The following is a 12,305-nucleotide window of genomic DNA, read 5'->3' on the forward strand; positions in this document are numbered from 1 at the left end:
CTCCTGCAGGGGAAGCCCAAGGATGGGGGGCTGGTGGTGGGACCTCACTTTTGACACTTGGGCCTGTTCCTGATGATGGATCTGGAAAAGGACTGGAAATCTTGAAATCTTGGGTGTGAAATTCAACCCAAATCTGCAGGAAAGGGTCACTGAGGAGGCAGGTATCCGAAACAGCCTCCTGGAGGGGATGTGCAGCCTTGGATGGTGGCTGGGGCCAGCCTCCTGGGAACAGGCCAAACACTGTTTTGGTGGAGGAGGGAGAGTCCAGACACAATAAGCAGCAGCCTTAGGGGCACCGACACCGAACACTTCCCGCGGGGCTCCAAGGACTCAGTTTTGGGCTAATGGATGTGAGCAGTGCCGGTGCCTGACTCTGGGGGCAGGTGCTGTGTCTGTTTTGGTTCAGGGACATTCTGTGATGAAGACTCAGGTGAGAATCATTTACAGAGATGTTAACTGTTAATGAGTTAATCACTAGGGCCAGCAATAGCTGAAGGCTATTTGTCTCCCTGGGACCTATAAAAAGAGATGGAGGCCACTAGCTAGGCTTGGGCTGATGAGGAGGGGCTCCTGCAATTTCCTGGGATGTTTCTCCTTGGCAGCCTGGGCTGCTCCAAGAGCAGAAAGAAGGTGGGCTGTCCCTCTGTCTGTAAGGTGTCCTCCCTCCAGCTGGCTGTGGCTTCCCTGTGCATGACCTGGAGGGGACTGAGCCATGCAGCTCTACTTGGATCATGTACTTGGTGCCTGGCTGGAAGCAGATCTCATTGTGCACTCCATGGTTGTGGTATTCTGGTCCTTAGGCTCTGCCCTGGGACCTTACTGTGGTCACTGACATATCTGGGGGTAACTGAGACCTGCTGAGTGCTCTCATCCAAGTCAACCCAGGTTCTGCTTTAAGCTGTGTGAGCAATATTTTCTGCTGAACCTGCTCAGTGCCGCTCTGGAAGCATCTGATGAGGCTTCTGGTGTGAGAAACTGCTGTGGCATCCAGCCTCCAATCTTTCTCCTTGGTGTTGGGCTGCCTACGTGTGTTATGGGGAAGGTGAGGTCCCCAGACCAATGTTAGCTGGGCAGACTGGTGCTGCAGCATGTATGGGAGCTGAGATTTCTCTGTCGTTTCTTGTGGGTCCTGAGGAGCCATACCCAGACAGTTGGGGCTGGAAACCCACCATGCTGCATGCTGTGAGCACAGCATGAAAGTGGAGGGGGTCTTATAATTGCTTTGATTTGCATGGGAAAAAAATCAGAAGGGTCCTTTTAACTGGAAGCTCCAAAGAAATTGGGCAGGGAGGTGTGGGGTTTGGGTGTGGAGGTTATTTGCAGTCAGTGTTTCCCATGGAGGAAGGCTCCTTGCCCTGAGCAGGCAACACAGGGTGGCAGAAGTAACCACCCATGGGCAGGGGAGCTCTGCGGCTCCCAACGGGCTTGTTTTAGGGGAACCGTGAGTTTGGTCATACCCAGACTCAGCCTGGTGCTTGAACAGATTCTGAGAAGCTCCCCCTCAACAACAGCATCTGTTATTTTTCTAGGATTTAAAAAGAAAAAAAACAACCAAGAAGCCTTGCGACATGTGCGTAGGTGAGGGGACCATGCTGTCACTGCCGTGACTCACTAGGGAGGTCTGATTTCCGAGAACAAAAATGAAGTAGGGAGAAATTGTGAATGATTGCTTGCGGATGGGTGGCTGAGCTCTCCACTAGAGAAGCAGTTGAATTTCAGTTCCTCCTTAGGGCTGGCTTGTTAACAAAGAGTTATTAATAACCAATTAAGCCAGAGCTCACGTCATGCCTTCCTCTGGAAGTGTGGCAACAGAGTCCGTGGTTCCTCCTTTGCCACTGTACCCACCCTGCTCCTTTAGCTGGAGGAGTGTGGGGGGCTGATTTGGGCAGGTGCCTTGTCACCGCAGGGCTGCTCTGGGGGGACATGCCCGGGGGATGCTTCCCAGGCAGGGATGCGGGGGACCACCGGTGCAGAGGTGACTTGGGACTCTGCTGTGGTGTGTTTGGCTCGCTTTGGCTGAGCTCAGGGTGCCGAGGGGAGTGGGTGTGCAGAAGAGGAGCCCTGTGTGGCAGGATTTTAGTCAGTGCCAGGGCAGATGGTGTGAGTCAGCCGTGGGGACAGCCTGGGGCGGAGGGCCAGCGGCTGGAGGGAGGAGGCTCGCTCGCCTGACGCTTCCTCAGCCTGAGGATGTGTGTTGCCGCATCCCTGGCCAGGCTGGCGATGCGCCGGGCAGTGGGGAGGAGGCAGGCAGGCTGTTGGAGCTGGCCTGCCGGGATAATTCATGGAGCGCCGGATGTGCTATAAAACCCAAGAGAATCCGGGCACTGTGCTCCTCCTGAAACTGCCTATTCAGGGGAGAGATGGGGAAGACAAGAGGGAGGAAGTAGAGGGAAGATGGAGCACTGAAGCCTTCTGTGTCTGGCCAGTGACGGATGCAGGTGCAGCTGCGGATTCCCCGGATGCTCCGGCTGCTCTGCACCGCCCTTTCCTGCGGGGAAGGAGGAGATGCACTCAGGAGACCCCCCCCCCCCCCCCCCAGCTCTGCTTTCACTCAGCCTGATTTCTTCTGCTGCAGTGTCCGGTGCAGCATTTTTTCCTATAGAGCTGGGCATTGAGGTAGCAAGTCTGTGTGGATTCCCTGAAGTCTGATATAGGGTTGAGCTGTTTGTGATTAGTATGACCTCTCTCCCCTCCCCAACTGCCAATCTTCAGGAAATCTTTAGAAATGAAGTAGCTGTTAAAACTCTGCCCAGCCTGTCATCAACTTGGTCTGAAATGAGCAAACTGCCTCAAAGGTTATGAGGGGGAATCCACACAGTGCTACTACATCTGTTTCCCTTCTTTAGAAAACCAAGCTAAATAAAGCTGATGCCATTGCTTTGGTGGCACGGCACACTCTCACGCCATTTTCCTGAGTGGTGTTTTTGCCTGTGCAAGGCAAGAGGAAAGAGTTGAGCAAAAATTTTTGAGAGGCTGCAATAAAACTGATGGATTTTTCCCTGGGACTGTGGTGGATTGTGATTTCTGACATATCAGCTGTGGAAATCCAGGGTAATTTCACTAAAGCCTCTCCAGATATCTGCCTGTGTAAATGACACCGGGATCTGGCCTAACTGTTTTAAAGAAAAACTGCCCAGGGGATAGCTCAAAGATGCATGCTTTTGCTTTCTGCCTCTCTTAGCAAATGCTACATGCAGCACTCCTACAAGGCAATTCTTCATTTTAAATGGAAAGCCGAGGCACTGCTTTCTTTAGAAACATTCCTGCAGTGCTGGAAATGACAGCGTTTATTTCGATGAAAGAGTTCATGAGACCCCCAGGAAGCCAGGGACCTGGGCCACCTCCCTGTGAAGCTGATGGCAAAGGAACAGCGTGGCTGGCCTCACCCTGCAGTGTGGCTCCGGCAGAGCTCGTGGGTTGAGTGATGTAAGGCTCTAACATTAGCACAGGTAATAAAAACCTTTCCCATGTAGGTGTGTGTATGGCACATGCATACATATAGATGCACTTGCAATATCTAGCAAAGTATATAGCAAAATACTGTTATATGTCTGTGTTTATATAAAGTGTTCCTTTCAGCAAGCATCTGAAACACAGATTTGCTGTCTTCCTTCCCTCCTTCCTTCCCTCTCTTCCTCTCTCAGGCTGAAAGAGGAACTGGATTTGGGTTTTGCTGGCTTTTGCGCTTTGCTGGGGAGCTGTGGCTGGCTGACGTTCTTGGTCACTACAGGCTTTGCACATCCAAGTGCCTTGCCAGCTTGTGAAGCTAATGATTAGGTGGCAGCAGGATGTAACTGTGTGTTATGTCCACATGTTGTCTTGTCATATTAATGTTACATGATAGTGTCCTGTTGTGCTGTAGAAGTGTTTGGGAGGGCACTCCTGAGTGCGTTGTGCTGAATGGCCCTGATGGTCCTCCCAGCTGCAGGGACTGGGATTTCAGACTCGCCTGGGAGCACGGGGCTGGAGGCACCACGGGGCACCTGATTCCTTGCAAGAGCTCAGATGAGAAATGAGGGCAAGAGTTTGATCTTGGGCAAGTGCCAGCTCCAAGCAGATCAGGCAGAGCGGAGGGCAGCGTGCAGGAGAGCGAGCCTGGCTGCTGCCCTTTGCTGGCAGTGCTGTGGAGGAAGAGGAGGCACTGTGAGGTGGCTGAAGGAGCTCGGGGAACCTGTGGAGCAGCAGGAATGGCCAGGACTGAGTGCACTGGGCACAAAGGGCTGGAGTCACTTCTGGGAGACCCTCAAAAACAGCTTGGGAAATGGCTACAGCCCCTCTCCAGCCTGGGCACCTGTGTCTTCTCCCTCTGGAGACCAGGGAATTAACTTGAGGTCTGCAGCCCAAGGTGATATCTGCTGGGATATCCCTCAGCTGGAATTTGCAGTGTGGCCTCCAGTGGTTTGCAGCTGCACTGTTCTTGGCTCCCCAGGGCAGAGACGGATTTACTGGTTGAGTAAATCATTTTAGCATATGTTTAAATCTACCTGTGTAGGATGGGCTCTGAGCACCCCTGGGTGTTGAAGGCTTAAAAAGCATGCTACCTGCCTACAAGGCTTAGTAGAGGCTTTAGCCTCAAGGGTGTAAAACATGGTGATTAATGGAGAGTCTGGGGAAAGGCATACAGGGATGGAGCTTTCGGGGGAAACCTGTAACAGTCCATTCAGGAGAGCTGAGAAACAGCATGTGAATGCTGCACTTGGCCTCTGCTTTCAAAGATGACATCCACGCATGTTTGAAGTGCAGAGCTGGGAGCCAGCAAGTGGGAAGATAAAACCATTTGTCCTGCTTAAAACACAAAGGTGTCCAGTCCAGAATTCCAACACCAGCAGTGGTCAATAGTGAATGCTGGAGGGCAAGTATTGGAAATGGGTAAGCGGACACACATTTCTTGTTATGTTCTTCTAGGACCCAGCAGTGTGGGGCTTGGATGCTTCCTGAACAAGCGCTGTGTCTGTAGGATGTATCTTGAAATGACAGCTTCTCCAGTTTCCTGACTCCCCCCAGCCTCTGATCTCACAGCAAAACAGGAGGGTTTTGCCCTGCCCAGAGGGAAGACAGTGGAGTCTCATGTTTCTTTCTCATGATAACCAAGTGCAAGCTGGAAAAGCTGATGCAGAGCCACTTCTCACAACATGCCTGTAACGAAGGATTGCAAGCAGAATAAGAGAGCAAGACGCACAGGGCGTTTGCATGGAAGTGTGTCAGTCTTCTTTTGAGGGTCAGATCGGTGGCTTCAGTGGAGGAAATTATCTGCACAGCACAGCCCTTCCTTTCCAAGTGGTTAAGATCCTGCTGAGTGTAAAGCACTTTTAAGCCTAGCTGTGCAGGTGTCACAAACTGTTCTTCTGGCCCACTGGTGATAGATGTGGGATTTTCAACACATCAGGCAGTTTAGGCTTATTTGTCTCTCACCCTTACTGATTAGGTTATTCAGTTTATGCATCTTGCCAAAGGCCACTTTCAGTATTGCTAAAATCTATTGTGGCTGCACCATGGTTTGCACCCCCCGGTCCCCCCAGCATGCTCTGAGTGACGTGCAAGCATAAAAAGAGGCTTCTTGAGAGTTAGAGGAAACCTACTGTCTCTAGCAACTTGCTTTGCAGTTATTTTTGATTGAGGTTGAGGCCGTTGTGGTTTGTACCCCAGAAGAAACAAGGCTGTGCACAGCCAGTTCCCAGCAGTGCTGGCGTTTGCCTTTTACCTTCTCTGATCACGGAGATGTTTGATTTCTAAAGATCAGAAGGGAACAGGTTCCTTTGACTTCTTCTAATGTTCGCAAGGTCAGGGAGCAATCCTGTATTTCTCCATCTCATTCAGTCCATAAGAATGTGGAAGCTCGTAGGAGTATTAATTACAGCCAATTATAACCTGCTTGACTAGCCAAGATGCTCAAATAGCTACTGAAATCTGCTGTCATTGAAGATGGACATTTTTCTTCAACCAAGGAAGCCTCCTGGTTTTGAGGAGCTCACAGAACACTTGTTCAGCAGGACTGATCCATGGAGCAGCTTGGTTGGATAGTGTTAGAATTGAACATGTTCCTGAGAAATTCTTGCCTGCAGTGCTGTGCAGTTTATTTGCTTTGTGGAGTCCTGATGGCTTGTCATGAATCTCTTCCAGCCCTGCTGGTGACATTTGTCATCTGCTTGTTGATTACATAGGGACTGTGTATTTACAGCTCTGCACTGTTTAGTTTTTTTGCATTATGAAAACACCTGAGAAGCCCTGTTGAGGATGAGATGCTCTTTGTGATGGGGCAGCAGCGACAAGCTCGGAGCTGCGACCACGAATGCAGATATGAAAGTTGCAACTGGATTTGTGAGCCTGGGAACGGAGGAAGTCACTTGCAGAAGTGGGAATTGGAAAGCTACAAATTGGGCCAAGTAATTAAGTGACTGGCTGGGTGCTGTGCAAACACAAACCAAATAGACAGCCCTCAGTTGTCATCTGTCAAGGGGAAAAACTACCAGCCTTTCAGCTGTGATAATCGGTGATGGGCATCCAGCTGTAATCCAGGGACATGGCAGCACTGTGTTACCAATCCCTTGGTTTAAAAGTGACAGAGCTCAAAACACCTGTGGCTTCCAGTGCTTGGTCTGCTTCAGGGGTCCTGTGTTTGCTACTGTGACTGAGAGCAATACTAGAAATTTTTCAGCTAAAAACGGTTGCAGCCATACATTGTAGCTATACAGCTTAGTTCCCAAGGTTATAAACAGATGAGGCTTTCCAGACAGCCTGTGCTGCCAGGCATGGCTTACTGTTGGGTGCTCTAGGAGCAGAGCACGCATGAAGGAAGCCCCTGTTGACCAGATGATGCCCCGAGCCTCCATGCTTGAGTGCCGTGCTGGTGTGATAATGCTGATCGCAGTCTTGGTACCCCTGAGTCACCCCAGGTAAGTGGTAGATGAATCACTGCACTTACCTCCTGTGGACAAGGTGGTGCTTTTCTCACAGGCCCTGGATTTTTGTGCTTAAATGTGAAACTCTTTGTTCTTGAGCGTACCATGTCCTCTGACAGCAGTGACCACTGGTTGGCTGCTTGATTGTGGGTACACTTCACTCCCTCACTCCTCTGCCCCTTTCTATTAGTGGACAAAGTCTTTTGCCTCCCTCTCCAGCCAGACGGGACCAGCCTAAATCACTGTCCCAGCCCACCAGGAGGAGAGGGGACCCAATTTCCAGGTGATGCTACAGAGCCAGGAGCACAGCTTCTCTTGCTCTCCTGATAACTTTCCTCATCGTGAGCCCCACAGGGCGGTTTCCCTCAAGGTGAGAAACAGCTGGGAGGAGTGAGGATAATCCCTGGCCATGCGAGATCCTTGTGCAACAACACAAGTCATCCTGTGGTTTGGCTGTTTTTATGAAGCCTCGATTGGTCTGTGGATGGGCCCAGGGCAAAAGGGAGGGCCTGACTCTTTGGGTGACATTCTTTGGGTGGCTGCAGGAATGATGAAGGGGAACTCTGATGGGTGATGTTGTCCATCAGCTCCTTCCTGGCAGGAAGTCCTCTCGTCATGGCAAGGAGGAAGTCAAGAGGGATAGTACAAACTGTACCAACCGCAAGGGAATCCTTGTCCTCCAGCACGGGCTTTTACAGGCTCTGACTTGACTTGCTTTGGAGAACCAGATGGTAACACTAAATGGGTCCATCTTCACTTCAAAACCTTGGGCCTGAGTCTGCCACTCAAAACTATGCGGATGGTCCCAACAGGCGAGTGCTCCCAGCCTGCAAACAAGCAGCAAATCCAGGCCCTTTAAGTCAAATGTGCCAATTGTATCTTCTTAAACAAGAAAAATACCTCCTCACCAGTCAGTGGGGCCTTGCAGTGGTCCTGTCCTCTCCTTTCTGCTGATGTGGGTGCTCAGCTGACCTTCTAGTGAGCTGGTTCAGGGAGCTAAACTGGCTGAGAAGTAACCCTCCCCTCTCACCCTCCCCAAAGTGATTAGTCTTTACCACAGATGGTGTAGGCTGGTGTTGGTGGTAGGGAGGGAATGGGAATGGATGGTGGAGGAAGGGCAGGAACCACAACACCCTGACTTAGGTCAATTAAAACTGTTGTGGAATTTCACCCTGAGGCTTTAGTGGGATTTGATGTAAGCAATACAGTAGCCTTGGCTTCTCAATGTGGCATGGGGAGAAACTGCACCTACAGAGCAGTAAGGAGAAAGGAATGAGGGAAGGTGCCCGCAGACGAGAACGGCTTTAACTTCTAAAGAAACACAACGCTTGGTAATTACTAGAACTAAGCACGTTTCAAACGTCACTGCCTCTTGCACTGTCAGTGCATATTCATTTTGAGAAAAACAGAATGTGCTGGGGTTGCATTCTCTCCTTTTCATGAATCTGCTAATGTGTTCACAAAAGGTCTGTTTTGAAAGCCCGTATTAGAGGTGTGTTAATTTTGAACTTGTCCAAATGAGCATTTGCATTGGAAACAGTTCTACAAGTTTGTCTCCATCACAAATGAAACTAAAACCCTCATGCTGGTGGTAAGCATCCTCTATTCTGATTACACTTGGGTCGATTCCAGCTGAACTCGGGCACAGGCTTACTGGGCTGTACTCTCACCCATTCATCATACTTCTGATTTTGCTCCTTGTAACTACATTTATTTAAAGATGGTTGAAGAAATAACCTAAACCAAATTAAATATGGTGGGAACTAAACTTTTGTTTTGGTTCTCCTTGGCTTGTAGATGAATCCTGTATGTGTGGTAGGGCTGCAGACCCTGTGGATCCATGTGTCTAATCAAAGCAGACAAGAGTGCAACTCGGACTTTGCATATTTCAATGAAATATTCATGAATCCAGGAGGGAATAACCTGGGGTGAACATCGCTTTGTATGAATCTGAATATATTCTCTATCGCTGTCAGCAACATGCAGACAGCTGAGAAAATTCAGAAGAGGGCCTGTGCTTGTTGAGAAATGTCTTGCTTCTTTGGCTCCAAGGACAATAATGATTGCATTTGCCCAGATTCTCATTTAATTAGCAGATTTCTAAAACTGGGCACTAAAGGACTTAAGTCCCTGTTTACCCCATGTGGAAGCATGTGGCTTCCCAGGGAGGCTGAGAAATGCCAGCTCCCACTGGAGTCAGTGTGAGCGGAGGGTGCCCAGCCTCCTGAGACACGAGGCAGTTTCTTACTTGGCTATTTAATACGGACTTAAGTGCTGAACGTTAAATACCCCTTCATCAGATGATGCTAGTCTCTATTTTCGAATTGATTCCTTTGAAGACCTATGGGTTAGGAGTGGGAAGGAAAATCAGTAATGGAGCAAAAATGACTGTGATTTAGAGATCGGATTGCATGCAGCTAGAGCCATGCATCAGGATAATGAGATTCAATCTTGTTTGGTTACAAGCACTGGAGACAGGAGCAGAAACTGTGATCCACCAAGCCAGCTCTCAGGAAATGAGAAACAATAGAGTGAGGAAATCGAATTTCAAACTGCAGGGATATATTTATCAAGTTTTCCTTAGAAATTTTGCAAGGCCTTTTGGCGTTCTCTGCGCAGCTTTTTTTTCCTGTATCTTTTCGGTCAGCCGACATATGGCTGGAGGATTAGATCACTGTACAGCACTGTTGTTTGACCTATTTGTTAATGCGGGGCTGGGGTCAGCGAGAAGAGATGAATGTACTTGTCATTGTTTGGTGCTTTTCAAGTGCTGTTCCTGTTGTCACTCACACTGTGGCCAGACATTTGGAACAAACTCATTAGCTAATTAGTGGTGTGCTCAGCCCCACGTGGCGGTAGTTGCTGTGTGGGCGATATTCACATTATGGCTGTGGAACAGGCCCTCCTGTGGCTTCCTGGCAGCCACTCTTCGCTAGGTTAGCTGGGAGGGCAGCCGTGGCCGGGCAGAGCCAGGGGAGGCTGCGCCTGCCTTGTCTTTGCTGGGAGTCTCTTGCATACCAGACATCGCGCTGCAGCACTGCGCATTATCCTCCTGCTCCTTGCCATGCAACAGCCCCTCTACTCCCACTCGCTGGATTCGCTGCCGCCATCTGCTTTCTCCACATGGACTACTCTGCCGCCGGCACAGCTACCAGGGAGGTGCCACGGCTATCGGCTTCTGATGCCAAACTTGTATTGCAAATAATGGCCTTGAACTCTGGCTCTGCCAACACAGCTGAAATGTTGTGGGCTGGGAATGATTTGATAGAGTGGCTTGGGTCAACATCCAAGGTGTGGTACAGCCTGCTTGAAAGAGGGATGGGGCAGTGCTGGGGTGGAAAGCTTTCTACACTGGCTCCTGGGTTTAAAATCACAGGACAAACAGCAGTGACCTTCTGTTGCCAATACGAAAAAAGGGCCATAGATCCACTGCCGTGAGTGCCCTCTTACTGGCAATGTCCTCAGGGGACTGCCAGAAGGGATTGTCCCTTTGCAGCCTGGGCAAATCTGTGCTGGTGCAGCTGTATCAATCAGGCTCCTGACCACTGTAGCAGGAACACTGAGATTTTTAAGGCATTAACACAGGTGTAATAAAGACTGGGTAATTTTATGTGGCTGGCTTGTTTTGCTTGCACTAAGTGGCTTGATCTGGTTGATAGAAAAATACAGTTTTGTTGATACAGGCCTGCCAGCTGTAGGAGCTCTTTGCTGGGTTCATTGATTTGTACAGTCATGCTGTAGACAGAGACACCTGGGATGGAGCTGGGAACGGAGAGGAAGATGCCTCCTGCTTCGGAGAGTTGTCTGCCCAGACCTGGAAGGAAGGCAGGCAGGAGAGAAGGCAGCAGGAATAATCTCGTTCTTCCCATTTTATTTTAACCAAGAGCTTTCTTCTCGTTCTTTAGAGCTGTCAACACCTAATCATTAGGATTAATGAACATGCACAGAAACATTAGGTTTCCATCATTGCTGTTTTCTTCTAAAGAAGAAAAGACGGACATATTCTTTCAGCTCCTGCTGAGTGTCAGATGTGTGCGGATCCTTTATTTTTTTTCACCCAGAATTTAATTCTGCCTAGCTCTCCCAGCTCAAGGTTAACAGCTAAGCCAGCATTGCACTAGCTGTAAAAGACTTGGCTTCCCAGCTACCAGATGGTATTCAAAGCATTTGAACTTGCAGCATTTCTAAATAAGTTGCCTTTAATGCAGCTTACTTGGTGTTTCGCTGCAGTCCCCGTTCTTCCGTATTTAAACCTCGATCCATCTCCTATTGAGGTCAGTGGGAATTTTGCTACCGACTCCATGGGAGAAAGGGCTGGGCCACAAGTGTGCAGCGCTTGGCCTGACCTTCCTTTCACTTGAAAAGCAATACCTTATAAACTGGGTTTTGCTCCAAGTTTACTTTGTTTTGTTATGCTTTAGTAAGGCAAGATTCCTCAAGAATTTGGGTTTTAAGTGACCAGTAGTGCTACCCGGAGCCAGCTGTAATACGAGCAGAGTCCTGCGAGCCAGCTTCTCCCCTGACCTGCACCAACCCCGACCGTCTTCCCAAACAGCGATGTCCCGTTTCCTTGAATTGTCTCACGGTTTTACGATGGGAACAAATATATCCAGGGAGAACTACAATGAGACCACTAACCTCCTCCAACCTGTGATCCCGGACACAGGTTTAGTCATTATCCCCAGAGGGGAAGGACATGTGCTCCAACCCACCCTGACTGCCTGGCTCCTCCTGCCGAGTTCATGCCTGTGTGCCCCTCTGCCGAGCTGCCCTTCTCATCGCCAAGCCTGGCGACCAGAAAGCTCCCTCCTGCCATCCCAAAGTGTCCCTCAATCCATAAATGCCGCTATTCTGTATTGGCATCTTCGGCGGGAGGGGGAAAGGTGCAGTAAGCGTGCTGTGTGAGGCGATGGGAGCTGCTTTGGGGCCTGGCAGCCCACCCGAGGCCCTGCTTTTTGGGGGATCCCCTCTCCCGCCTGCAATGCAGGGCTTCCCTGCCCCGAAATCGGTTTTCCCTTGGAGAGAGGAGCGAGGAGGGGGCTCCCCTTGGCTTCCCAAGCCTTTTCCCTCCGTCAGATGTGGCAACGGTCCCGCTCGGGCCCTCTCCCGGGGCCGATCCTCCCTTATTCCTCACCGGCGCCGGCCCCTAACCCTCCCCGGCCGGGAAGGCCGAGGGGGCGGCGGGCCCTTCTCTCTGTCAGGAGACCCGGCAGCGGCCCGCCATGGCCGGCGGAGGCCGTGCTGGCGGCGGCGGGTGAGGAGGCGGGGGACGGCGCGCTGCCCCCTCAGCGGGCGGTGGCGGCGGGGTCGGGCGGCGCTGCCCGGGTGGAGGCCGCCATTCCCGCCGCCCCCCTCCCCGCCCCGGCCCTTCGCCTCGCCGCGCCCGGGCCGGGGCCGCGCCTCGGG

At 50.8% G+C, this 12,305-nt stretch overlaps 1 long non-coding RNA gene across 1 annotated transcript; it reads left to right on the top strand.

The window, feature by feature from the left end:
• Positions 1–560: 560 nt before the first annotated feature.
• Positions 561–10,228, top strand: LOC148052049 (uncharacterized). Its single transcript, XR_015698892.1, has 3 exons — positions 561–630; positions 4,906–6,893; positions 7,119–10,228. It is a non-coding gene; the product is annotated as an uncharacterized LOC148052049 (long non-coding RNA).
• The last annotated feature ends 2,077 nt before the right edge of the window (positions 10,229–12,305 follow it).

Source organism: Nipponia nippon, unplaced genomic scaffold (assembly GCF_047370975.1).
Source record: "Nipponia nippon isolate SJK-2023a ecotype South Korea unplaced genomic scaffold, ASM4737097v1 scaffold_5, whole genome shotgun sequence".
Lineage (NCBI taxonomy): Eukaryota > Metazoa > Chordata > Aves > Pelecaniformes > Threskiornithidae > Nipponia > Nipponia nippon.